This window comes from Notamacropus eugenii, chromosome 5 (genome assembly GCF_028372415.1).
Source record: "Notamacropus eugenii isolate mMacEug1 chromosome 5, mMacEug1.pri_v2, whole genome shotgun sequence".
NCBI lineage: Eukaryota > Metazoa > Chordata > Mammalia > Diprotodontia > Macropodidae > Notamacropus > Notamacropus eugenii.
The window spans coordinates 19,624,113-19,650,538 of NC_092876.1; the positions used below are offsets into that span (position 1 = coordinate 19,624,113).

The 26,426-nt window shown below is 44.2% G+C and overlaps 1 protein-coding gene across 1 annotated transcript in view; it reads right to left on the bottom strand.

Moving 5' to 3' along the window:
- Nucleotides 1-26,426, bottom strand: part of LOC140508282 (uncharacterized) — a 216,110-nt gene that overhangs the window by 96,395 nt on the left and 93,289 nt on the right. Inside the window, 2 exon segments of the mRNA XM_072616081.1 lie at nt 503-753; nt 15,127-15,203. The gene's annotated coding sequence lies outside the window, so the exon portion shown is untranslated.

Consider the following 26,426-nt stretch of genomic DNA (forward strand, 5'->3'; position numbering starts at 1 on the left):
TTAACAAGATTTTACTGAACCAGTGTCTGTCCTGAGAATGATTCAAACAGCCAGCCAGAGACAAAGTGCCATTAATCAGGTATTCAACTAATTAATTTCATTATGAGGCACAGATTGGAAAATCATAATTCCTTTCTGAAAGGGGAGATTCTAGGGATCAGGAAGACCCTCCCAGGGTTGATTGGCAGGAAGCAGAAACCCTTGGAACTCAAATCTTTCTGCCTTCTTCCCCTGAAGCTGAGATCTCTCTGTCTTCTGGGAGCCAGCTCTGCACATGCAGATGCCAGGTAGGCCAGCAGAAGGGCCCCTCCCCACACCCCACTTCTGCTGGCTCCCTTTCCATTGGGCTTCATCTTCCCCTCTGACCTCTTGCTGAGTATCCTCCAGGCTTACCAGGATCAGGGCTCCCTTCAAGTCCTGACTCTGGCAGCTACCACAGATACTTCTCCAGGCTCCCTGTCATGACCCCAAAGTACTATTGCAGTGCAGTCCATTCAAATACCTGATCACCATCAGCAAAGGGGGAATCCAAGAGAGACATGGAAACTTTATCTCAGCAGGTGTATATTGTCCTTTGCACTGCAGTCAGTAGAACTGAAATTGTCCTCCTGGTTCTGCTCACGTCCTCCTGCCTCAGGTCACACAAGTCTTCTCAGGTCTCCCTGAATCCTTCTCAATTGCCATTTCTTAGGTCAAGTCAATAAGCATTTAGAAAGTGGCTCCTCTGTGCCAAGCACCGTGCTAATGTACTGACTGTACAAAGAAAGTTTAAAAGAATAAGTTCCTGCTCTCCATGAGCTCAGTCTAATTGAGAGAAAACATGTCAGCATCTGTGTGCAAACAAGCTCTTTACACTATGAAAGAGAGTGCTATGAGAGAGGAGGTACCAAGAACACCTGGATTTCAAGAAGTGAGATCTTACCTGAGATGTGAAGGCAGTCAGAAGGCCTAGGTGAGGGGAAGACATTCCAAGTATGAGAGACAATCATTGGGAAGGCACAGGGTCAGGTGATGGAGGGTCTCGTTCAAGGATCAGCCAGGACGTCAGTGACCCTGGGTCAGAGAAAAGAGGACCAAGGTGCAAATAAACTGGAAAGGGTTGAGGGGTTGGTTACACAGTGTCTGCTGTGTGTCAGGAGCCATGTAAATATTACCTCATTTGATCCTTTTGTGAGAATTGTCAAAGTCCTTACTAGGGACAGGCAGAATATGGGAGTGCAGGTTACCGAAAGACAGAGCACTGTGCTTTACGTATCCACTCAAGAAGATGACAAACTCTCTCCTAGGTATGTTTGTCTCCCAGCTCCACGGAGGACATAGTGACCGGGACTCATCCATTAGGGTAGGATACCTGAGGTCTTGTAGGCAAACTTACCAAGAAGTTTTCGGTAAGATCAGGTTAGGGGGCAGAGAGAGGGAAAGAAATATTTTTAAGAAAAGAAACAAAATGTGAATTTAGAGTTAGAGTTAGGAAGGTCTGTTACAAAGGTCTTTGAGCATAGCTACTTAGACCAGTCATTTGCTCAGGTCTTTGTGCCTTCTTAGACAGAGGAACAGCACAGGAAGTCGATCGTTAGTTTTCTCAAAGAGATTGGGGAAAGGGAGGTACTGCAGGGGACAATGAGGACATAGACTTCAGAACATCCAGTATAGCATCCAATGGAGTCAGTTATGCTTTCTCAAACACTCCCTTTTAAAAACCATTATCCACTTTCTATGTGAAAACCTCAGTGGTCAGATTTGGGGAATATGAGTGCCAAAGGTGTGTGTCCTTCCCAGAGGTAAAGGAGGAAAGGGATTTTATGGGTGAGTGGGTGACCAGAGAGCAGAAGTCACAGGATACAAGTTGTGCAGGTTGAGGTCAACTGTCTCCAAAAAGGAGACAGGACCTCTGAAGGGGAAGGAGGAGGGGCCTCTAAAGGGCTGAGTGAAGCAGGAATCATGGCATGAAGGTGGCCTCAAAGACCAGTTCTTGGTCTCTGAAGCCTAGTCAGCTAGAGTACAGATAGACCATCATGCCTCTGGCAGCATCTGTCTGGGAAAACAAGGCTGAACAGGACAATAATACTGACACACAACCAGCACTATCATCTCAATTCACCTCCGAAGGCCACAGGCTCTGTGTTAACAGCTCAGTAGAGTTTAATACCTCTCAAAAGAGCCTTATCCTCATGGGCATGCTTCTGCTCTACAGCTCTATTCCCTTTCAAAGGTTGGAAGCTCTTTCACCAAGTCTGCCATCAGAGGTCTCCTTAGTCAGCCCAAAGATCTCCTCCCTGCTCAGAGGTCTCCTCTCTGTTCTCTTCTTCTCTATGCTGGCTCACTCCTTCAATGCTGGCTCTCCTCAGGTTTGCTTTCTCAACATCTCTATATACAGTTCTGCTCAGCATCTGAGTGGCTAGAACTCACATGTCCGTGTCTGATTTGCTACAGCATACATGCACATATTTGATTGTTTCAATCTCAAGCCAGAACAACAGCAAAGGTCCTACTTTGCCTGCTGTTACAGACATAGGTCCTAATCTGATAGAAACCTACTTTTAATAGTGAAGTGCTGAAGCATACTGTATGCCCTCAACACACTCACGTTGCAAATGGAGTACACTCAACTTGTTTCAGAAAGTACCTAGTCTAACCACAACTCAAGTTGACCTTCCTTTTCCAATTGAGTTATAAAAAATCAAGCAAACTGTCATTGCAATTCTATTATTAGCTGAGCCTACCCATGAGCAACAAACATTTTTCAAATTATTTAGATCTCACTTTGTGTAAAAAGTGTTTTGTGACTGCATTCATACAATTCCTGGGTGTGTCTTTGCAGGCAGATTCCCAAATATTATATTGTCTACAGTTATTTCAAATGGAATTTCTCTATCTCTTGCTGCTGAGCTTTATTAGTAACATATAAAAATGGTTATGATTTATGTGGGTTTATTTAATATCCTGCAACTTTCCTTAAGTTGTTAATTGTTTCAAGTCAATTTTCAGTTGATTTTCTAAGTATATCATATAACCTGCAAAGAGTGATAGCTTTGTTTCCTCATTGCCTATTCTAATCCCTTCAATTCCTTTTTCTTCTCTTATAGTTAAAGCTAACATTTCTAGTACGATACTGGACAATAGTGGTGATAGCGCGCATCTTTTTTTTACCCTCGATCTTACTGGGAATGCTTCTAATTTATCCCCCTTACATATAATGCTGGCTGATAGTTTTACATACACTTCTTTTCATTTTAAGAAAAACTCCATTCATTGCTATGCTCTCTAGTGTTTTTAATAAGAATGAATGCCTAATTTTGTAAAAAGCCTTTGCTAAATCTTTTGAGGTGATCATGTGATTTCTGCTGCTTTTGTTACTGATATGGTCAATTACGCTGATAGTTTTCTTAATATTGAACCAACTCTGGATTCCTGGTATAAATCCGACCTGATGACAGTATATATCCTGGTGATAAATCACTATAATCTCTTTGTTAATAATTTATTTAAAATTTTTGCCATCAATATTCATTAGGGACATTGATCTATAATTTTCTTCCTCTGGTTTGGCTCCTCCCAGTTTAGGTATCAGCACGTTTTTTATGTCATAAAAGAAATCTGGTAAGACATCTTCTATGCCTATATTCCCAAATAGGCTGCATAATATTGGAATTAAATGTTCATGAAATCGTTGAGAGAACTTGATTTATAAAGCCAACTGGCCTTGGAGATTATTTTTTATTTATTTTTAACACAGTTTATAACAGATAAAGCAATTCAAACTTGTGGTCAGGGAATACATTTTTTAAAAGCATTTACAATATGGACCACAAAAGAACTTTTTTTTTTAAACATTAACCAGGTGAGACACAGATAATATTTATGTTGCTAACTTCACCAGCTCTTGATCTAATTGTCTCCACAGTATTACTAAGAATTAAAGGACCCTAACAATGTTTTTGGTCTAAAGCCCTATGCCTAATAGCTTAATTTTAGACAACCTCAGACGTTCCCTACCAACAATCTATAATTTAATGGATCTGGTATTAACCTTACAAACCTTTTCAGTATAGGAAATTGCCACCAATAGTAAGGACATTGGAGGGATACTATATCTCCCCAACTTCATGTCAATTCCAGGCAGGATTAGATTATCCACTTGCATTCAGTCAGGCTTAAAGTCTGCCAGGTGTCAGTGGGGAAACTGAGTCAGGAGAATCCCACCTCAGCCCATGCTGAGCAGCTGCTCTTCCACCCTTCCCTTGAGATCACCTATGTAGTTCATACCAGCATCTCATCAGCTTACAGGCATCATGTATTGGAGGCTCAGACCGCCTTTCTTCCTACCCACACCTGGAGTTAAACTCAGAAGAACAGTCACTTAGTAGTCCCATAGCATCTAAAAATGGCAAGTTCCAATAACCAGGTTTCAAATATGACTATAGTTTCACTTTGGCTAAGGAACATCTTTTAGGCAAGTCTTAAGTGGCTTACATGCCTTTCTATACATGTTCTAGTTCCTGATTAAATAGCAATCATAAAATCAAGTTTACCATTAAAACCTTGACTTTTCCATCAATGCCAAATTTTACCCAAGGTTACCTTCCTCTAGGAAATTTAGACTGAAATTCTTTTCTCCAAACTAAAGATGCCACTGATTTATTCTCAGTAATTAATTCAGTCTATTGTTTAAATACTAATTCCTTTTACCTCACTTTGTAACATGTCCAATTTTTCTCCCCATCACTCCCCTCCCCCCACTTCCTAATACCTTGCATTCTGATTACTCCTTCCCTCAATGTACCCTCCCTTCTATCACACCCCACCCCTCTCCTATTTCCATCTTCTCTCTTTTCTTGCACGGCAAGATAAATTTCCATACCCCTATCCCTGTAGTTCTTATTTCCCAATTATATGTAATAAAAATTCTCAACATTTGTTTCTAATACTTTGAATTCCAACTTCTCTCCCTCCCTCCCTCCCTCCCTCCCCAGCCCCACTGAGACAGGAAGCAATTCAATACAGACTAAATATGTGTTCTTTTGTAAAAGACTTACATAGTAATCATGTTGTGTAATACTAATTATATTGCCCTCTGACCTACCCTATCCCCCCCCTTATTTTTTCACCCCTACAACTGACCTTGTACCTTCTCGAAGGTATGTATTTCTAGTGACTCCTTTCTCCCATTAGCCCTCCCTTCTAACATTCCGCTCACGCCACTTGTTGCCACCTCTCCTACTTTCCTGTGGTGTACATAAATTTTCCTATCAAATTTAGTGAGCATCACACCACACCTGTCAGATTGGCGAACATGACAAAACAGGAAGATGATAAATGTTGGAGAAGATGTGGGAGAGTTGGAACACAAATTCATTGCTGGTGGAGCTGTGAGGTGATCCAACCATTCTGAAGAGAAATTTGAAACTATGGCCAAAGGGCTACAAAAATGTGCATACCCTTTCACCCAGAAATATCGCTTCTAGAGCTGTATGCCAAAGAGATCACAAAAATGGGAAAGGTTCCCCACATATACAAAAATATTTATAACAGCTCTCTTGGTGGGGTCCAAGAACTGGAAATTGAGGGGATGCCCATCAATTTGGCAGTGGTTGAACAAGCTGTGGGATACGAATGTAAGGCTTTGTGTTATAAGAAATGATGAACAGGAAGGCTTCAGAGAGGCCTGGAAGGACTTATATGAACTGATGCTGAGTGAAAAGAATAGAACCAGGAGAACATTGTACACAGTAAAAACCACAGGGTATGAGGAATTTTTCTGGTAGACTTAGCCCTTCACAGCAATGCAAGGACCTGAAACATTCCCAATGGAGTCTTGAAGATAAATGCCATCCACATGCAGAGAAAGAACTATGCAACTGAATGGCAGAATGAAGCAGAGTATTTTCTTTTGTGTTCTGTTTTCTTTTCTCCCATTCATTTTAATTCTTCTATGCAACATGACTTATGTGAAAATGTATATAATATGAATGTCTGTGTAAAACCCATATAACATTGCATGCCATCTTGAAGGAGGGACAGAAAATCTAAGACTTAGGGAAGTGAATGTAGGAAACTGAAAACAAAGAGATTAGTAATAAAAAAAAGAATAAAATAAAATGGCCCACTATCTTAAAAAATATTAATAGGTCTCCAATAAAAGAGTATGAGACTAAGAATCCAAGGAATGATAGCCATAAAAGTAGTGTTTCCATGCTGATTTAATGTTTGCAAAACATTTAACAAACATTGCTTAATTAAATCTTCACCTCAGCTCTGGGGGGTACATGCCCTTATCATCCCCATTCCACAGATGGGGAAACACAGGCAGGATTAGGTGACATGACTTGCTCAGTGATAAACAACTAGGAGGTATCACAGGCTGAACTGGAATTCACCTAACCTCTTAAAGAAAGCATTACAGAAACGGATGTTCAACAGGTTCTAAGATGCTTAAAAAGTTTGTCTGCAAAGAACAGGAAACACTGTGAGTACCAATTAATGGAGGAATGACTGAAGAAGTGAAGTATATGAACGTCATGAAATACTGAGGAGAGATGGCAAATAGTAGGATGTCAGAGAAAAAACATTACATGCATAGGCTTTTAGGTACAGCATGGAATTTGGGGATGTTTAATGAGGTGTCTTCTGGTGGCAGGTCTAATGCAGTCTGTTCTGCTGCAAGAGGCTTTCCCTTGTAAGTAGATCTAAAGCTTTGTCTCCAGTATGATTTCTCCAAAGAACACTAAAGTAGAACCTCTAGGGGAAGTCCTTCCCACCTTCATTCCAGTAGGAACAAGGTTGTATACTGATCACAATCCTCCAGAAAAGAGCATGACTCATGGGCACACTGGTGAGGCTTCTCTCCGCAAAGAATCCTCTAACAGAAAGTAAGAAGTGATCTTGAGACCACAGAGAACTGCTCCTCTGAATGTTTTCTCTAATCCTAAAGAACCTTTAAACCCATTTGAATGCCTTTCCTTCTTCATGACAGTGATCAGATTTCTATTTCATAAGAATTCAGAGAAGGGAAATAGGACATGACTGTTGCATAAAGGCATCACTACCTTGATTACAGTCAAAAGGTCTCTCCCAAGTGTGGAAGCTTTTGTTACATATGTTAAGAGTGGTAACTAAAAGCTTTGACACATTCATGAGAGTCATGAGGTTCACCTCTAGTGGGAATTCTATGATGTTTAGCTAAATCTGAAAGCAGTGGAAAATCATTCCACATTTAATACACTCAAAAGACTTCTCTCTGCAGCATCTAATTTTTGATGCATAACAATAGTGGATTGCTGTGTGAAACATTTTTCAGAATAAGTACATGCTGAGCATTCTCCCCAGTGTGAATTCTCTGATGTAAAGCAAGATGGTAGTTCTGTGTGAAAGGTTTTCCACATTGATTACATTGTATTATATTATATGGTGAGTAGCAAGATGGGAGGAGTATCTAAAAGTCTTTCCACGTTGATTACATCCATAGACTTCTTGACTGTGTAGCAAGAATGAATCTCTGTGCAAAATCATTTCCCCCTACTGATACTTATAAAGCTTCCATGCAGTGTGGATTATTGGATGTCCAGCAAGATGGGAGCTCTTTCTGAAAGTCATTCTATCTGCTGTGGATTCTCTGATGGGTAGGTGGCAAGACTCTACCTCACTGGAAAAGCCTTTCCACATTTATTATATTCATAAGGCTTTTGCCCAGTGTGGATTCCTCGATGGGAATTGGATTGATTATTCTGCTCTCTGAAATGCTTTCCAAAATGACTGCATTCATAAGGTATCTCTGCAGTGCATTCTCTGATGTGCTGTAAGACTGGATCTCGTTCTGAAAGGCTTTCCACACTGATGACATTCAAAAGGTTTCTCTCTACTGTGGATTCTCTGATGCATAATAAGATTTGGTCTGCTTAGGAAAGCCTTTCCACAATGATTACATTCTTAAGGTTTTTCTCCAGTGTGGGTTCTCTGATGGCCAGCAAGATGGAACTTGTCTCTGAAAGCCTTTCCACATTGATGACATTCAAAAGGTTTCTCTCCAGTGTGGGTTCTCTGATGTGCAGCAAAACTTCCCCCGTACCTGAAAGCCTTTCCACATTGATTACATTCATAAGGTTTTTCTCCAGTGTGGATTCTCTGATGGCCAGCAAGATGGAACTTGTCTCTCAAAGCCTTTCCACATTGATGACATTCAAAAGGTTTCTCTCCAGTGTGGGTTCTCTGATGTGCAGCACAACTTCCCCTGTACCTGAAAGCCTTTCCACATTGATTACATTCATAAGGTTTCTCTCCAGTGTGGATTCTCTGATGGGCCCTAAGATTATATTTTGCAGTGAAAGCCTTTCTACATTGATTGCATTCATAAGGTTTCTCTCCAGTGTGGATTCTCTGATGATCAGTAAGGCTGGTCCTGTATCTGAATGTCTTTCCACACTGTTTACACTGATATGGTTTCTCTCCAGTATGGATTCTCTGATGTGCAGCAAAACTGGTCCTGTTTTTGTAAGCCTTTCCACAATGATTACACTGAAAAGGTTTCTCTCCAGTATGGGTTCTCTGATGAGCAACAAGATGGGAGTTTTTTCTGAAAGCCTTTCCACAATGATGACATTCAAAAGGTTTCTCTCCAGTATGGGTTCTCTGATGATCAGCAAGACGGCTCCTGTCTCTGAAAGACTTTCCACACTGATGACATTCAAAAGGTTTCTCTCCAGTATGGGTTCTCTGATGAGCAACAAGATGAGAGTTTTTTCTGAAAGCCTTTCCACACTGATGACATTCAAAAGGTTTCTCTCCAGTATGGGTTCTCTGATGATCAGCAAGACTGCTCCTGTCTCTGAAAGACTTTCCACACTGATGACATTCAAAAGGTTTCTCTCCAGTATGGGTTCTCTGATGAGCAACAAGACGGGAGTTTTTTCTGAAAGCCTTTCCACACTGATGACATTCAAAACGTTTCTCTGCAGTATGGGTTCTCTGATGATCAGCAAGACTGCTCCTGTCTTTGAAAGTCTTTCCACATTGATTACATTTATACAGTTTCTCTCCAGTATGGATTCTCTGATGTTTAGCAAGAGTGCTCCTGTGTCTGAAAGCTTTTCCACACTGATGACATTCATAAGGTTTCTCTCCAGTATGAATTCTCTGATGAACAACAAGATTGGAGTTTCTTCTGAAAACCTTTCCACACTGATTACATTCAAAAGTTTTATCTCCACTGTGGAGTCTTCCATGGAAACCAAGCTTACTCCTGCTAGTGCTACTCTGAACAGAGTCATTACCTGAGGTCATATTCTTACAGTGATTTAGCATACAAGACTGTCTGACTCTCTTTCCAATTTCAACAAATTCACAGTCACTCTTGGGACTTTTATTTAACTTGATATTAGTGTCATGGATTTCTCTCAACTTGATGTCCCAGACACCATCCCTCATCAATCTGTGCAGGACATGTTTTTCCAGAAAAATTCCAAGATTTCTAGTCACCTCATTTTCTTCAAACCTGCTCTCTAAATCTGAAGAAAACAAACAATCAAATATAGATACAGCAGAAGATAAACACACATAAGCATATGCAATAGCAATGCTTACTGGAGATTTATGGGGCTCATGACCTTGGCATTAACAGCTGAAATGCAACAAAATTTTATGTACTCTGCGACCAAACACTTGCACTTAAGAGACTGTATCAGCATAAGGAGGAGACAGACAGGCTGTGAGGGTGACAAAGGAGCTGCACACCACAGAGGGTGGGACTCCAAGACTTACTTACTCCAAGCTAACCATTCACACTGAACAAAAGCAACAGCCACAACTCAAGATGGCTACCAGATTTAATATCAACAGATTAGAGTGATTCTCCATGGGAGAACAGGTTAGTTTCTGCTTCTGTTTTGGCAGATGGACTCCCTGGTATTTTATACTGGATAGACTTTGGGTCAATGTTTTCTTTCTTTAAGGAGATTATTGGACAGCCAAGGATTTCTTGTCCTACTCTGCCATCATACCAGAATCCTCTTCCACTCTTTCTGCCATGACATTTTCAGTGAAGTTGTTAAAAATCTTCACAGAGGAGGAATCTGGCATTTAGGTCAGACACCTGACGTGGTAAATTATTTAACTTGAAAAGGTGGCAAGCCAAGACCAATAGAGAGTTGGTACACAAAAAAGAGTGTGCACTCAATGAAGCTTCTGAAGCTGAGATGCACCAGAATACGGATCCATTTTCTGCCATGTGTGAAAATTTAGGCCTGACAAGTAACATCAAGAAAAGAAAGGAAATGGTCCTTACCCAGAGACAGCAGGTTCTGGACATTCTCCAGCATGACCTCCTTGTACAGCTCTTTCTGAGAATGGTCCAAGAGGCCCCACTCCTCCTCAGTGAAGTCCACAATAACATCCTTGAATGTCACCAACTGCTAAACCATCAAAAGTCACATGACTTAGAGCTCAAAGAGACTCCAAAATTCCTCTAGTCCAACTCTCATCCACTTTGAAGGGGAAACTGAAGCCCAGTGAAAGGATTTCTCTAACACTCATAACTTTTCAGAGCATCATAGTCAACACCTGAAATCAGTTATTAAGAGCACAATGGAATATAGAGAACAGTATTTGACACTTGAAATGAGAAACATGATGAAATAATCAAAGCAAGTAAAATGTTTTTCTAGATAATGCTTCTCCTGATGCAATTAGGAACAAGATATATGTGTTCATCCTTGCTTGCCAAGGAAGACCATGCCATCAGAGAAATGAAGATATGACTTGCACTTGACTTTGTTTTGAGCGAGGGAAGGCTGTGCAAGTCACCAGCCTCATTTGTCCTCCACAGTCATCTGAATCCAGAGACCAGATATTCATCAAGATGACTAGAAATGACCCAGGATGAGATAATTGGGGTTAAGTGACTTGCCCAAAGTCACACAGCTAGTGAGTGTCAAGTGTCTCAGGTGAGATTTAAATTCAGGTCCTCCTGATTCCTGCACTGGTGCTATATCCACTGCACCACCTAGCTGCCCCTAAGAAACAGGATATGTGCTTTATTAGTGATGCACAAGAATCTGTATGGGAGATAGTGGGATCATGTGTAATTTCACCTCTGTTATAAGTGGTATATTAAGAATATTCTATGAAGAGTTTGTGAGAAGTTGGTTAGTACTGTGTATTCCAGGAGGAAAAAGAACAATCGTGTGACAGTGATCCCTCGGGGGTGAACAAAGACATTATCAAGTCAATGTGGTAAAAGTCTGCAATAAGGGAGGAAGGAGAGAAAGTATGAAAAGAATTCTAAAGATAGATTACTCACAGTATGGCCTCATCTAAGTGATTTAAGACTGTTTCCAGCCAAATGAAGAATTGTCTACTCTTATACTGATGGGTTGAGATGGCCCTGGGTATGATGAGTGATACTTAAACATCTTCTCTCTTTGCCTTATGATTGCTTTCAACTATTCATGGAATAGATACATTCATTCATTTTAATATTTGATTATAGAGAAATAAGAATAACTATATGGGGAAAGGAAGGTTCCTTCCTTCATTAAAAACGTAAAATTTTATCAAGTGGGGTTACAGATTAAGCCAATGTATAACAAAGACATTGCAAATTTATGAAAAATAAATTATTTCATCATGCTGCTACAATTCTGGACCACTGGGCTTGGGTTGTTCAGGGAGTCAAAAGAATAATTCATGAAGAAGACTGATGGAGACTGTATGAGAAAGTGACAGCTTCTTCAATTCCTCTGATGCTTGGGAGGGCCCATCTGTTGTCAAAATCTGGTACATACAAAACGTGTTTAGCCAAGGCACTTTCCATTTGATACTTCCCATTTCTAGCAGAATGGTATGATTCACTGGTTAAGAAGTTGTTTTACTGTGGAGCAATTCTCTTCCTTGGAGATAAAAATCTCTTCATCTTTTTATCATTCTGATTTTGTTTAAAACATCTCTTTTATCTTGCATTCATATATGTCACATATGGCCTCCTTTATATCTATCTGTTATGGAATTTCTGAGTAATTCAAGAATCTTTGATTCTCTCCCTGATTTCTGTAGATTCCCAAGATTTTACAACTCTTCTCACTAGATGTTCTGACTCCTGACTCTTCACTGCATTCTATTCATTTACAGGGTGAACAATCACTAGAGGAAGGCCATGCTTTTCTTCAGTGATAATCCATGTCTGCAATCCCTAACTTGTTCACATCAGAAGCTCATGCACATCTCTTTCCTTCTCCATCCTCCCACATTCTCTCTTCCCCAACATGGGGTGAGCTCATGTCCTCCAAACACCTACTTAAGATGATGGTCAGCTCACATATCACTACATTTGCACATGTGCACCGTGGTGCTCTACTTTGGAACTTCCCACTGACTGTGCCAACCTGTCCCAGGGTCTTTTCCCCAAAATCTCTTCCTTTGGTGTGTTGTCTTTCCATTCAGAGTGGAATCTCTCTGGGGAGGGGTCAGCTTTTCTTCGTTCATGCTTGAGTCCCCAGGCCTTGACACATGGCATGGCATTATTCACTTGTTTCAGTTGTGTCTGACTTTTCTAGACCTCAGCTGAGATTTTCTGAGCAAAGATACAGGAGAGGTTTGTCATTTCCTGCTCTTGCTAAAAATGATCAACTGCGGCAAACACAGTTAAGTGACCTGTGACTCAGCATCACACAGCTAGTAAGTGTTTGATGTCAGAGTAGAACTCATGACATAAGTCTTCCTGATTCTAAGCTCAGGGCCCTGTGCACTGGGCCACCTTGCTGCCCTCTACTCACTCCTTATCCCTTTACCTAACTCAGCTTTCATTCTTCCTTTCCTAAAAGGGCCCTCTGGAAATTTAGCATTGATGCTTTAATATCCAAATCTGACAAATTTGTCCTGTAAGATGGGATTTAGTCGACAAGCTGCACTTATGCATCCAGAAGTCACACCCTGAATGCTGCACGTTCCCCATCCCTGCTCTAGACGGATTACGTTCAGATCCGAGGATATTGTCACTTTAATGTAATGAGGTTCTTCACTCTTTTCTTTATAATTTCTGAACATATGGCCTTTATACCAAATGTTAAGAGTATGTTTTGTGAAGGTACGACCCACTGATAGAGGGTAAAACATCACAAGTACCCATGTGTCTTCAGAGGAAACCCCATTGTAATTTAGTTTATTACATTTTGGCCCAGGCACAATGTGAACCTTGGAGAGGAAGTGGGTGAACTGGGACAGGGTCAAGTAAGAAGAGGGGACATTGCCATGGCCATGGCATTGCAGCTGATAGAGACCAGGAATAGGAGTACAGAAGGCAGAGGCCTGAATTTCTAGCCATGAGTGTGAATGGAGGAAGAAGATGATCCTGGGGACTCAGGAGTGAGGCAGAAAGAGAGTGGGGGACCCCCTCAGGAAGCCTTCTTCTGCTTTCCATATGGCCCACATTTGTAGGCAAATTCTGCCTTGGACTCCTCCTCCTGGCAGACTCCCTGGCTGGCAGAAGCAGTCCTCTTCCTTGACATGAAGATGTCTCCTAAAAATCCTGTACTGGGCTTACAGTTCCCAGGAAGGTCTGAGCTAGGAGGTCAGATGGCCTACCTGTAATCTAACTGACTAAGATTCAGAGACCAAGAAGTGGCCTTTGATGCCACCCTCATGCCATGATTCCTACTTCACTCAGCCCCTCAGAGCCCTCCCCTAGAGGCCCTGTCTCCTCATTGGAGAGAGTTCAACTCAATCAGCCCAACATGTATCCTGTGACTGTTGCTCTCTGCTCACCCCACTTCCCCAATCCCTTTCCTTCTCTCTCAAGAGCACGCTCACACCTATTGCATTAATATCCCCCAAATCTGACCACTGAGGCTTTCACATAGAAAGTGGGTAATGGTTTTTAAAAATGAATTTTGGAGAAACTGTAATTCACTCCATTGGATGCTATACTGGATGTCTTGAAGTAGGTCAATGGCTCTGAAGGTCCCTCCCTTCCCCCAATCTCTTTGAGAAAACTCAGGACCCTCTTCCTGTCCTGTTATTCTGTCTAAGGCACAAAGGGCTTAGCAAATGTTGATTAACCACCTGACTAATCAAGCAGCTACCATTTTCTTTGGACTGGTATAAGTAGCTATGCTAAAGACCCTTGTGACAGACCTTCCTAAACCTAACTCTGAATCTACACTTTCTTTTTTTTCCTAAAAATGTTCCTTTCCCTCTCTCTGTCCCCTAATCTGATGTGACCCAAAACATCTTGGTCAGCTTACCTGCACGGCCTCAGGGATCCTACCCACAGGTTGGGTCATGTACCTCAGGAGGAGAGCTGGTCTCTATGTCCTTAGTGGAACTGGGAGACACCCATGTCCATCAGAGAGTGTGTCACACTCTTGAGTAGATAAATAAAACACAGTGCACTGTCTGTGTGTAACCTGCACTCTCATATTCTGCCTATCCCTAGCAAGGATACTGACAATTCTCACAAAAGGATCAAATGAGACTATACTGATATGGCTCCTGGCACATAACACATAACATGTAACCAGCCCCTCAACCCTTTCCAGCCTTCTTACACCTTGGCCCTCTTCTCTCTGACCCAGGGACACTGGCCTCCTGGCTGATCCTTAACCAAGACCCTCCATCCCCTGACTCTGGGCCTTCCCAATGGCTATCTCTCATGATTGGATTATCCTCCCCCCTCACCTGGGCCTCCTAGTAGTCTTCACATCCCAACTAACATCTCCCCTCCTATCCAAATATCCAAGCTATCTGGATCCTTCTCTGTCAGAGTACCTCTCATCCACGCCCTATAGAGCATGTTTACAGACAGATGCTGACAATTAGACTGAGCTCATGGAGAGCAGGAACTGTTAATTTTTTAAACTTTCTTTGCACAAGCAAAACTTTAGCACAGTGCTTGGCACAGAGAAGCCACTTTCTAAATGCTAATGCACTCAACCTAAGAAATGTTAATTGGGAAGGATTCAGAGAGACCTGGGAAGACTTGTGTGGAATGAGGCAGGACGATATGAGCAGAACCAGGAGAACATCTTTTCTGCTGTCAGCAGTGCAAAGGACAACCCACCTCTAACAAGATAAAGCTTCCTTGGCTCTCTTGGATTACAGATTTGCTAATGCTGGTCAGGCCTGTGGATGGACTGCACTCACCTGTGGTTTCTGAGCCACAGGAATCATTCTCCTTGGTCTCTGGCCTAGGAATAGGCTGTGGTCCTCTGCAAGGTGACCTGGGGAGGGAGAAGAACTTCAGGCAGGGAGAGAAATTAACTTTACCTTCCCCTCCCAGGGTGGATGCTGACTTGCCAAGAATGAGGGAGGGAGAGCTCTCAGAATGGTAACCAAGGCCCTGCTCTGCCCTCAAGGGAGAGACTCCACCTCAGGAAGAGGGCAGCAGGGAGTTTTTTTCCAAAGTAAAAGACAGAGAATTCCCCACCAAGGGAATAGGGCAGAGACATCTCCCTTCCAAGGGAAGAGGTCAGAGAGACCCCAGCTCCAGGGAACATAAAGGTTTCTCTGTTCTGAATGAAGAATGCATAGAGACCTTAGCTCCAAAGAAAGTAGAGATCTCACCACCTACTGCTTCTGTTCCCAGACAACCTGCTCTAGTCTAATCACAAGAGTCCTGCCTAGCCCTGCTATCCATCTTCTAAATTGAACCCTCTTCTTCCCTGTCCTCCTCTTAGGGTTTGAAACATCACCCCAGGGAGAGAATTCCACCAGGGCCCCTACCCACCTGACTGGCCATACGTGAGCTCCCCTCTCTCCATCCCTTACCTTTCTCTGAGACTAAAGATTTCTTGCTCAGAATCTCCTGGTCTTCCAGCTCTCCCTCCAATACACTCATCTTCCCCACAAGCATATGCCCAGCCTAAATCCCTCCTGGTTCTCCCAGCCAATCCCCTCCCCTGATCCTTCCTTTCTCACATCCCCTTTCTTCTCTACAACCTGGGCCCAGACTTGCCCACTCCCACTGAGCTCTCCTCCACACTGCAGACATTTGCCTCCTTGGCCCATCTCCATTCCTGACCTTCTATCCCCCATTTGAACATTGAGGGGCCTTAACTTCTATCTTGTTTTCATCTGCCAAGAGATCTTCTCTCATGGGAATATAGGTAGATCCTAATAGGGAGCTGGGGCCAGGACACCAGGACCCCTGGGTCCCAACTCCTGTTACAGCTCATTTTATAAACTTTATCTACTGATAAAATCCTTCTCAGCTCCCTCTAAGTCTAGGGGTTTAGTTGTTAGCTGATTTAGTAATATGATTCCATGCCCTGGGAGGCCCAACTCTTTCTCTTCCGTTGCTCAAAACCTGAATTCTAATAGTAAAGGGAGAGGGGCAGGAACCAGGACGTGTTAGTCCTAGGCACAAGGATGGCAGGAAATTAAGGAGACCACAGAAGGACTGACCAGGCATTGCTTTTGGGGGTGAGGGAAGCACAATACCCCAGCACAGAATCCTTAAGGATACTTTAGGTTCTTTTAGGTTTTCTGTATTTCTTACAAAAGTAACGCCAGTCCCCACCCTCAGGGACCTTATCTGGCAATGGGGAGTGGTGGGCAGGGAGGGGCTCTGTGGTAGAAAACTTTGCTGGGCTGGACAGTGAAGCCTTGAGGCACAGACTCATCCTTCAGGGCCTGGAACAGAGGGGGAGAGCCCCTAGGGTCTCATTTCCTCAACTGGAGAGGAAAGGGAAAGGTTGGGGAGAAAAAATAAAGCCATATGAAGGAGTATACCTACCTACCTACAGATTTGTATAGTCACATATTTACACAGATATCTATAAACATACTTGTTTTGGTGTAAAACTGACTGCTCAGTGGAGAATTAAAAGCTTTTTTTAGAGCTTTTCCAGGGAACTCAGGGATTTTAAGAGAGGGATGCCCTCTAACCCTGGGAACCACCAGGATAAAGACAACGCCTGGGATGGAGCATCACCAAGGAGGAGAAGCCAAAAGGCCAGTTTGACTGCTCAGTGTTGTGTGAGGAAGAGCTGTGTGTAACTAACTTGGAGAGGAAGCTGGAGCCCAGCTTTCTAGGGCTCTTAAATAGCTAACAGATGCATTTTTAATTACACGGATATTATGGGAGGCGCTAGAATTCACTGAGAGGAAGTGATGTGGGGAGGACTAAAACTGAGGCATACAGAGATCTGTCCCCCTCAGAGTAGATTTTCCTTCCTTTTCCCCCACCCCTACCCCAGTGCCTACAGAGTTAGTTAAGTTAATACAGTGAAGTTCATAGTCAGGTCTTTGGAGTAGAGGTGGCTCACATGGGCAGTTTTGTTTACTTGGCCCAATTAGAGAGAATTCTGTCTGTAGCCAGTATTGCAAAGTGGTTCAGCAAAATAGTGGAAGGGAGAGACAGACAGCTCTCCAAAGAAAAAAGGGAAAGGCAAAAATAGACAGTAAAACTGTAAAACTTGGAGATAACGATATAACACATTCAGACTCAGACAAGTTAAAAGGATAATCAAGAAGATTTAGTAACTAATGCTCTATGGGGAAAGAGAACTAAGGCAGGGGAAAGAATCAAGGATGGCTTCTAGGTTGCTAATGTGGAACAAACAAACTGAATTTGGGGGACACAGCTTCTCTCCAGAAAGTTACCTTAGATGTCAAAGAAACTCAGCTTCCTTACAGGGTTTAGAAAATAAAGACAGACCCTCAGTTGTTCTTTTTTTCACAGTCTAAGCCCACTGATTCTATCTTGAGGGAGACCTCCAATAACTGGGCAGTTCTCACCAAGATATTCTGACAGAATTAACTAGAGACCTACCTCCCCTGACCCCACCAGACATTCTGGAAAAGGGAAATCATCCCCACTGAAACAAACTTTGCAAGTTCTGAGACCAAGGCTAACATTCTCCCCAAACCCAAATCCCCTGACATTCTGTCTCTATTACCCCACCACCCCAATGAGGAAAGTGGCTGCCCAGTCTCCCCAAATGGACTGAGGCTGGGAGAACCCCCAATTATGCCTCTACTTGCCCTTCTTCCCTTGAGGTTCTAACCACAGGGTAATGACCAGGGGGCTGAAGCTACTTTATCTTCTGGGAGGAATTCCAGCTAGTTGGAGCAGAGGAGAGAGGCCTGGGCCTCGAGTCCGAAGAACCAAGGGTTCACATTTGATCTCAGGCACTGTGTGATTCTTGGCAAGTCACTAGAACTGTTTGTCTCACTTTCCTCAATTATAAAGTGGGGAGAATAATGGCACCTCCCCTCAAAGGATGCTCTACAGATTCCATTGGTCAAGTGCTTGGCAGTTCCTGTCACATGGGTGTGATGAAAAGGTGAGTAATTGCCATTTGTATTTCTGTCTAGAAGGTTCTTAGGACCTGTAGGCTGAGGAATATCTCAACATTAACTTCAATGAGTTTAATACAAGACATTATTTCTCTTCTGCTCCCCAGTGCAGTGTCTCAAATACACAGATGAGCAAACTGAGGCTAAGGTACTGAGTGACCTGACACAGCTGACACGTATCAGAGGCATAGTTTGAATGCAGGTCTACGTGAGGTCCAGCACAACCCAGTTCCACCCAGCCAGGTCACATCATGCAGAAGACTGACAGCTACAAAAAGCAGACCCAGGATTGAGGGACAGTCACCCACATGGAAAGGGAGGAAGGTGGGCAGGGAGCAAAGGAGACCAGGTCAGATCAGAGGAAGGACTTATGGATCCCTTGGGTATCAGTCCCACAGGCAGCAGGAGAACCAGGACAGGAATCTTCAAGGACTTGTTTATCCAACAGGTCAGGATGAGTGACAATAATGAATGCTACAGAGAAGTCAGGAAAAAGCCAATGAAGAGGCTACACCTGGCTCTAATCAAAGCAGGCTTCATTCAAGGAGCTTCAATTAATTATACTGGAAATTGTACATTCTTTAGTAAAAATCTAAGTAGTATGAAAAATTTCAAAAATGAAAACGATTTAATTGTAAAGTAACAAAGGCCACAGGTTCCCCACCCCTGGGCTAGGGTCTTCACAAATAAGGACACCATTGCTTTGAGCTGCCTCAATGATTTGCAGGTGTTGGAGAAGGGAGCAGAGGGTGGGAAAAGGAGAGACCATCCAGTAGAGGAAGCTTTGTTTGAGAAGTGACTTGTGAAAAGGAGGAATGTGTGTTTGTCCATGGTCAATAAAGACAGGACCTGCACTTGACTTTGTTTTGAGTGAGGGAGGGTTGTGCAGGTCACCAGCCTCACTTCTCCTCCAGAGCCATCTGAATCCAGTGACCAGATATTCATCAGGATGACTGGAGATGACCCAGGATGAGGCAACTGGGGTTAAGTGATTTGCCCAAATTCACACAGCTAGTGAGTGGCAAGTGTCTGAGGTGACATTTGAACTCAGATCCTCCTGACTCCTGCACTGGTGCTCTATCCACTGCACCAGCAGTTGCCCCTCAAAAGGAGGAAAGAGGCTAGCTGAAGGATGAGGTTAAGGGAAGGTCTTTTCAAAGTGGGGGAGACCTGGGTATTTCATGTTTGGAGTTGGCAGTTCAGTGATTGAGTGTTGAAAGGAAGTTGGGGTTCACTTATTTTCAGTTGGGTCCCATTCTTCCTGACCCCACTGGGGATTTTCTTGGACAAAGGTACTGGAGTAGTTAGACAGTTCTCTGTAATAATTTATTTTTTGTCCCAGAAACTATTTAAAAAGGCAATTGTGAGAGAAATGGTTTGGGGACCACAGGACCTCCCAGGCAAGGTCAAGGACTTAGCCCAAGAGGAGGTGCTGCTGCCCACTGCTTCCCTTCCCAGAGTGCCCTCTGAAAGACCCATGGAAGAGACCCATTCTCACTCAAAGAAGTCAGAGACAGTGGGAGAGGAAGGCTTGTTTTTTTCAGCTTCTCAGGAGGCAGTGGGTATGGGGTCACCAGGAAGAAGCAGCAGTGAGGTGACATTTCTGTCCTGCCTGTTAGAGTTAGGGTTACTTTAAATGCCTCCTTCTTCATTTCCCTACATTCCCCCCTTATGCAGATTGGGAAGGTGTGGTAGTGAGGATAATTGTCACCTGGGCATGACCCCTAGAGTTTGGGCTGTTTGTCACCACCCCTGAAGCCAGGATGTGCTTGACCATCACTTGCAAAGCACGTTACCCATGCTTACCTTGTCACAAGTTCCCAGCAGCCCAGGAGTTTTACTCTTTTTCAAGAGCATTTCTGGGAGCAAAACAAGATACCACAATATCCCTTCTTACTCTATGAGCTGTGTAAATGGCACCTTATGTCATCTAATCAAACTCATTAGATAATGAGGCCATAAGGCACAATCCAAGTGAGCTGCAGACCTCTGCATTCTTCTTAGATTATGCCCCTTCCAGGCACAGGCTCCACTCACTGGCCTTTCAGCCCCTTCACCTCAGACAAACAGAAAACTGTCCCCTAGCTCTGCTCCCTCCAGCCTGGAAGGATCTTCCCTTCTCCCATGGACCTTAGTGTCCTTACAGATGGTGCTCAAACCTGCCCTTCTGCAGACCTGCCCTGGTTTTTTTTCCTCCTTACCCAGAAGCTAGTACCCTCCTCTCAGAGATGACCTTCCATCTGTCTCCTCTTGCATAAGCTTGATCTAAGGAATCATTTACAGATTATGAACAGAGAGCCAGACTCAAAATCAGAAGACCTGGGTCCAAGTCTGGTCTCAGACACAGGCTGGAAGGGACACCTTCAGCAGGTCACTGAGGAGAGATGAATGGCCTGGAACATTTCCAAGATCCAGGCTAGCTCTGATGTTCAGAGATCTTGAATCATCTCCCAAGAGACAGTGCACTGCACCCCCAGAGATCTCCCCAAAATTGATACATTATGTGGCCACCCCCCACATCAATCCAACGGAGTGTAAACTCCCCAAAAGCAGGGAGTGCTTTTATTTTAGTACGTCCAGGAATTGTATGAGAGCTGGACTATAAATTGAGAAATAAATCGACTGAGCTATTAACCCCATACAACGGGGAAAACTCAAGAGATGGAAGCTAGGGAAAACTGGGTCTGGGTAAATTTTTCAGAGAAACATTAGCATTTCTAAAATCCACCAAGAAGAAGGGTGCAATGTGAGAAGAAGGGGGATGGTGAGAGGGTGGAGGAATAAAGGCCCAGGGAAAAAAGGGGAACATGGAATTCCAGAATTCAGGAGTTGGTAGGTAGGAGTGAGGGAGTAACAAATGCTAATAAAGAGAATGGAGCAAGGTCAGAGGTGGGAGGAGGGGTGATAACCCAACCCCCACACTCCCATTCCATCTTGGGTCAGGGACTCAGGAATCAAAAATACTTGGATTTCAGGAAAGGATTTCCAAAGGCCAGCATCTGTAATTAGCTGGGCTAATGGGGGCAGATGTGCCCTCTGGTCCTAGAGACTACAGCACTTACTGCAGATCCTGGCATATATTAATGAAGAGCTGGATAACTGACTTTTCCACTTCATTCATTCATTCATTCATTCACTGGGAGAGGTAAGAGGAATTGAGAACCAAGTTCCAGGTCCTCAGTCATTTAGGAGGTGGCCAACAATTCCCTGGCTCTGGGGACCCCAGTCCCTGCCCACTGGGTACTGAGAAGTAAAGCTGAGCTGGGGCAGAAGGGGCTCACGGCACCAAGGCTCCTGGGCTCTCAGATGAAGAAGGAACCTCACAGATTTCACCCACCTCCAAGCTGCCTTCAGCCAATAAGGCTGATCAGGACAATCGATCAACATCCATTAAGCACCGAACACGCCTGGTCTGGAGTCAGGAAGACCTAGGTTCAAATTCCGCCTCAGACACCAGCCGTGAGACCCTGGACACGTCACCTGACCCTCCTGGCCTCACTTTTCCTCTTTTACAACACGAGCAGAGACGCCTCCAGGATGCCCAACACCCCGGAACCACCGCGTCCCAACCGGCGCCGGACCGTCAGAACCCGCGGCCATCCCCCCTCCTCTCCTCCGGGGTCTCCCCGCAGGCCCCGTCCCTGCGGAGCCCGGTCCGGTCCGTGCGCTCGGACCGACCCTGACCCTTCGGCTCCGGCCATTTCTCCCCGAATTCTCCTTCCACAAAGCGGGATCCCACGGACCCCACAGGACCGGACTCCCGTCCCACGCACGGACCGTGGACTCCCCTAGTGACCCCACGGGACCGAGAGATGCCCACGCGCGGGGGCTTCGGCCGCGGATCCAGGTCGGGATCCGACGTCCTCGAGGCTTCCTCGGGCCGTGAAGGAGGCGGGCACGTCCGAGGCCGCGGGCAGACTCCGGCCCGTCCTCGCGGAATCCCGGCCCGGGCTCCGGGCACCGAGCAGCCCCCGATCCCTGCGCGGGCCCTTCCTGCCTCTCACGCCTTCCCATGATGCCCCGCGACCTCGGACCCTGCCTTTGGGGACTAAGGGGCCCCGGACAGCCTGCCCCTCAAAGCGAGGCCCCCAGCACCGCCGGGTCTGCCCCTCCCCCCACATCCGGGTCTCCCCTTCCTGGGCCCCGGGGGGTCTCCCCAGGCTTCCCCCACGCCTCACTCTCCCAGTACAAGTTCCTGGGGTGGGACCCGGCCCGGAGAAGGAAATCTCGCGGGATTTCCCTTCGGGGCTCCCCACGCTGGGGCCCGACTCTCACCTGGTCCCGGCTCCGGGTCCGCCCGAACCTGCTCTTTGATCTCTGGGGCGGAGGGAATTCTGCAGAGCTTGAGACTATACGACCTACGCCGCCATCTTCCCAGCATCCTTTGCAGGACGTGGTCTCCTAGGCAACTGCAGACGCGGAAAGAGTCACGTGGAAAGGATTCCTGCCTGCAGAAAGCCTGAGAAACCTGAAGGATCAACTGCGGGGCTAGTGTCAGGAATGCGAGAGGCAAGGGCAGGGTGGGCAGAAAGACCAAAGAAAAAGAGAAGTCGGGAAAAGACTTGGAGGGAAAGGCCCAGGAAATGAGAACCTAAAATAGAAAATAACGTGAAGGGAAAACGGGAAAGGGGATTGCACGTGACAGGGAACTGAGGGGAAGAGGAAGGGGAAGGTTAAATACTTAGAGTGAAAAATTAAAAGGGATGAAGGAGCCAAAATCTGAGTCTCGGACTCACTTTAACGTGAGAGGAGGCGAGAAAGAGAAACCAGACTCAGGACTTTGAGGGAAAATTGAAAATAACCCAACAGCCAGCGGGGGAGGGGTCAGAAAACAAAACCCTGAGTCTCTTGTTTACAGGAAACACGTTTAAAAGCTTGTAAAAAGACAACGAATAGAAATAAACATCTGATAAAACGTGTTCCACTTCTTGGGGGAAACCAGACCAGCAGGATCCCACTCTTGCTGTCAGACTCAGCAAAAACCATCCTGACAAACACGGGAAGGGATAAGCTAGGAAAAGAAGATTCTGCAGCATCCACAGAGAGCCAAGCAAGAGCCACACGGACATGCCAGGCTCCCCAGCCTTGGCCTTTCCCTTGGACCCAGAACCATAGAAGGATAACACTTTACCAGTCCTGTCACCTCTGGATAAAGTCTCTCATAAAGATGAGAAAAACAAAGCAGACCTGAACAGGAGGCCTGAGAGACTAAAGCAAGGAGACTTATGTGTTTGCTGAATGGGAACTGATCAATAGATGTACTTCTCAACAATATATATGATCAGGTCAGGGAACGAAATGTTGAGGTTTGGGGTGTTTGGGACCCCAAAATACCAACAGCCAGGTACTGCTGAATGAATTCAACTCCAGCCTCCTCTGATACCTTCCCACCAATTCCCTGCTTTCCTTCTGATCTCCATTACATTGCTTTTACTTGTACAAAACCTTTTTAATTTAACCTAATCAAAATTATCTTTTTCACACCTCACACCCTTCCTTATCACTTGTTTATCCATGAGTTGTTCTTCTGTCCATAAGTCTAATAATCCACATTTTTCATGATCTTCAAATTTCTTGTTTCTCTCATTAAATATGTCTCATGTATCCATTTTGACATTATCTTGATAAATAATGTAGAATATTGATCTATGCATAATTTCTGCCATATTTCCTTCTGGTTTTCCCAACAATTTTTACCAGATAATGAATTCCTATCCCCAAATCTTAAGTCTTTACACTTGTGAAATGCATGTTTCCTTTAACTATTTGCTGCTATAAATTGTACTTCTACCCTATTCTATTAATCTACCTTTCTGGTTCCTAGCCAGTACTACATCTGCCTTATAATACAGTTTCAATGATCAAGTTCTACTGAACCTTTTCCCTTTATATTATTTTTTTATTTGTTCCATTCATGTTCTTGACCTTCTGTTCTTCCAAATGAATTTTGTAATGGTTTTTTTTCTAACTCGGTAAAACAAGGTTTTAATAATTTAATTGAGATCCCCTTGAAGATATAAATTAGCTCACATAAAATTGGCATTATTGTATTTGCCATGCCAACCCATGTTTGGGGTCATCCAAGCCTTCCTGTTCCTGGATAGTTACTAAGTGTGTTGAAAGGGTGTGAGGAAGTTTGACAGTATTCTCATACCCACGCCACTTTTAGTTATTTCTTCTATTCTTTTTTGGTTCTTCTTTGTTTAATCTCTTTGCCAGATTTGTGCCCTCCACTTGCAGATGACAGTTCAGGCTGGGTACCAACCACTCTCCAGGACCATGACCCATCATCCTCTGGACCTGGTATCGGCCAAGTTCCCAACCTTGGCTGCAGGCCCAACCCCTCAAATGGCAGTACTCTTGTAAGGCAAGGACAGCTCTATGTCCTCTCTCAGTATGAAGCAGTTTCAGTAGCTGAGACCTTCATCCCTCTGGCCCACTTGTTAATACAAGCACTACAACTGCTTAGGCTCCTTAAGAGTCAACCCAGTATGGCAAATCTTTAATAAGCTTTGTTTTTCTTTGACTTTAAGAAGGCTTGTGTCAAATTCATTCGGGCAGGATGTGGCATATCAGTATTTTCGGGTCCCCACCACCCCACCTCCTTTGTTGGATAGGCCACTTCAGGACCAGGAAGTGAATCATTTAGTCTTGGGTCTCCCTCCCCAAGAAATCCTCCCTTTCTCTCTAGAGAGAACTCTCCAGCAGCTTGCCCCTAACCTCAGGATGGGAGGCTGACTAGTAGAGGTGGGGAACAGCTCTGCATTTGGGATCAGGACTTGGATTAGAATCCAGCTGCCCAGGTTCCAGTACTAAACTTTACATTGTTTTAGATGTTAGATCTCTTTGACCTTCATAAAAGCCCTGCCAGAGAAGGGCTGTAATCCCCATTTCACACATTAGGAAACTGAAGGTGAGAGGGGTAGTGACTTTATCAGAGTCTTAGCCAGGACATGTCAGAGGGAGGATTCTCTCAGGTCTGATTCCAGGCCCTCTCCACTTAACCTTGACTGGTGAATCACTGAACCTCAGTGTTCTCTGTAAAACATGGGGTAGACTTGCCGATCTCTAGCTAAGTCCCTTTCAGGTTTCAGATATACATGCATTTCTGTGATTTGGAGATCAGCTCAGAGCAAAAATAAACACCAAAAAAACCCAAAGAAACTAACCACCAACTCAAGAATGTTGAGAATTGGATGGATTTCAGAAAATGATCTTGGAATTCCCAAATAGATCTATGACCCAGGCTGGAATTCTGGCTGTTTCTTAATGCCCCTGTGACCCTTGACAAATCAATGACCACTCTGAGCTTTGAAAAAAGTACTGGAGTGGTTTGCCATCTCCTTTTTACAGATGAGGAAACTGAGGCAAATACTGTTAAGGGACTTACCCAGGATCAGACAGCTGGTGTTTGAGGTTGGCATATTGACTTAAGTCTGACCCTAGACCAGGCACTCTGTCTAGTTAAACACCCAGTAGGTACGTAATTGATGTATTATTGTCTGAAGAGGACATGGAAGTTGGTGATCTCTGAGGGTTCTCCTTATCTAAGATCTTAGGAGCCTTAGTGCTGTGACCCCTTTCAGCCCCAGCTCAGCTTGACTTCTAAGTGCCCAATGGGCAGGGACTGGAGTCTCCACAGCCAGGGAATTTATAGCTACTTCTTAAATGACTATGGATCTGCATCTTGGCTCTCAATTCCTCTTACCTCTCCCAGTGAATAAATGAAAAGTCAATTATTTAGCTTGTCCTTAATCCATGCCAGGATCTGCAGTAAGTGCTATAGATTCTATGACCAGAGTGCAGATCTGCTTCCCATTAACCTACCTGATTACAGGAGCTGGCCTTTGGAAAGCCTTTCCTGAAAATCCAATTCTTTTTGATTGCTGAGCCCGGGACTGCAGATGGAATTGTTGAGGTTTCAGGTGGTGGGGACCCCAAAATACCAACATGTCAGGTCCTGCTCAAATGAATTTGACACAAGCCTTCTTAAAGCCAAAGAAAAAAAGTTTATTAAGGATTCGTCATACTGGATTGACTCTTAAGGAACCTAAGCATTTGTAATGCTTGTATTAACAAGCAGACCAGATAGAATCTCAGCTAGACAAAGTCTGAGCTAGATTGAATCTGAGTGCCTTCATGAA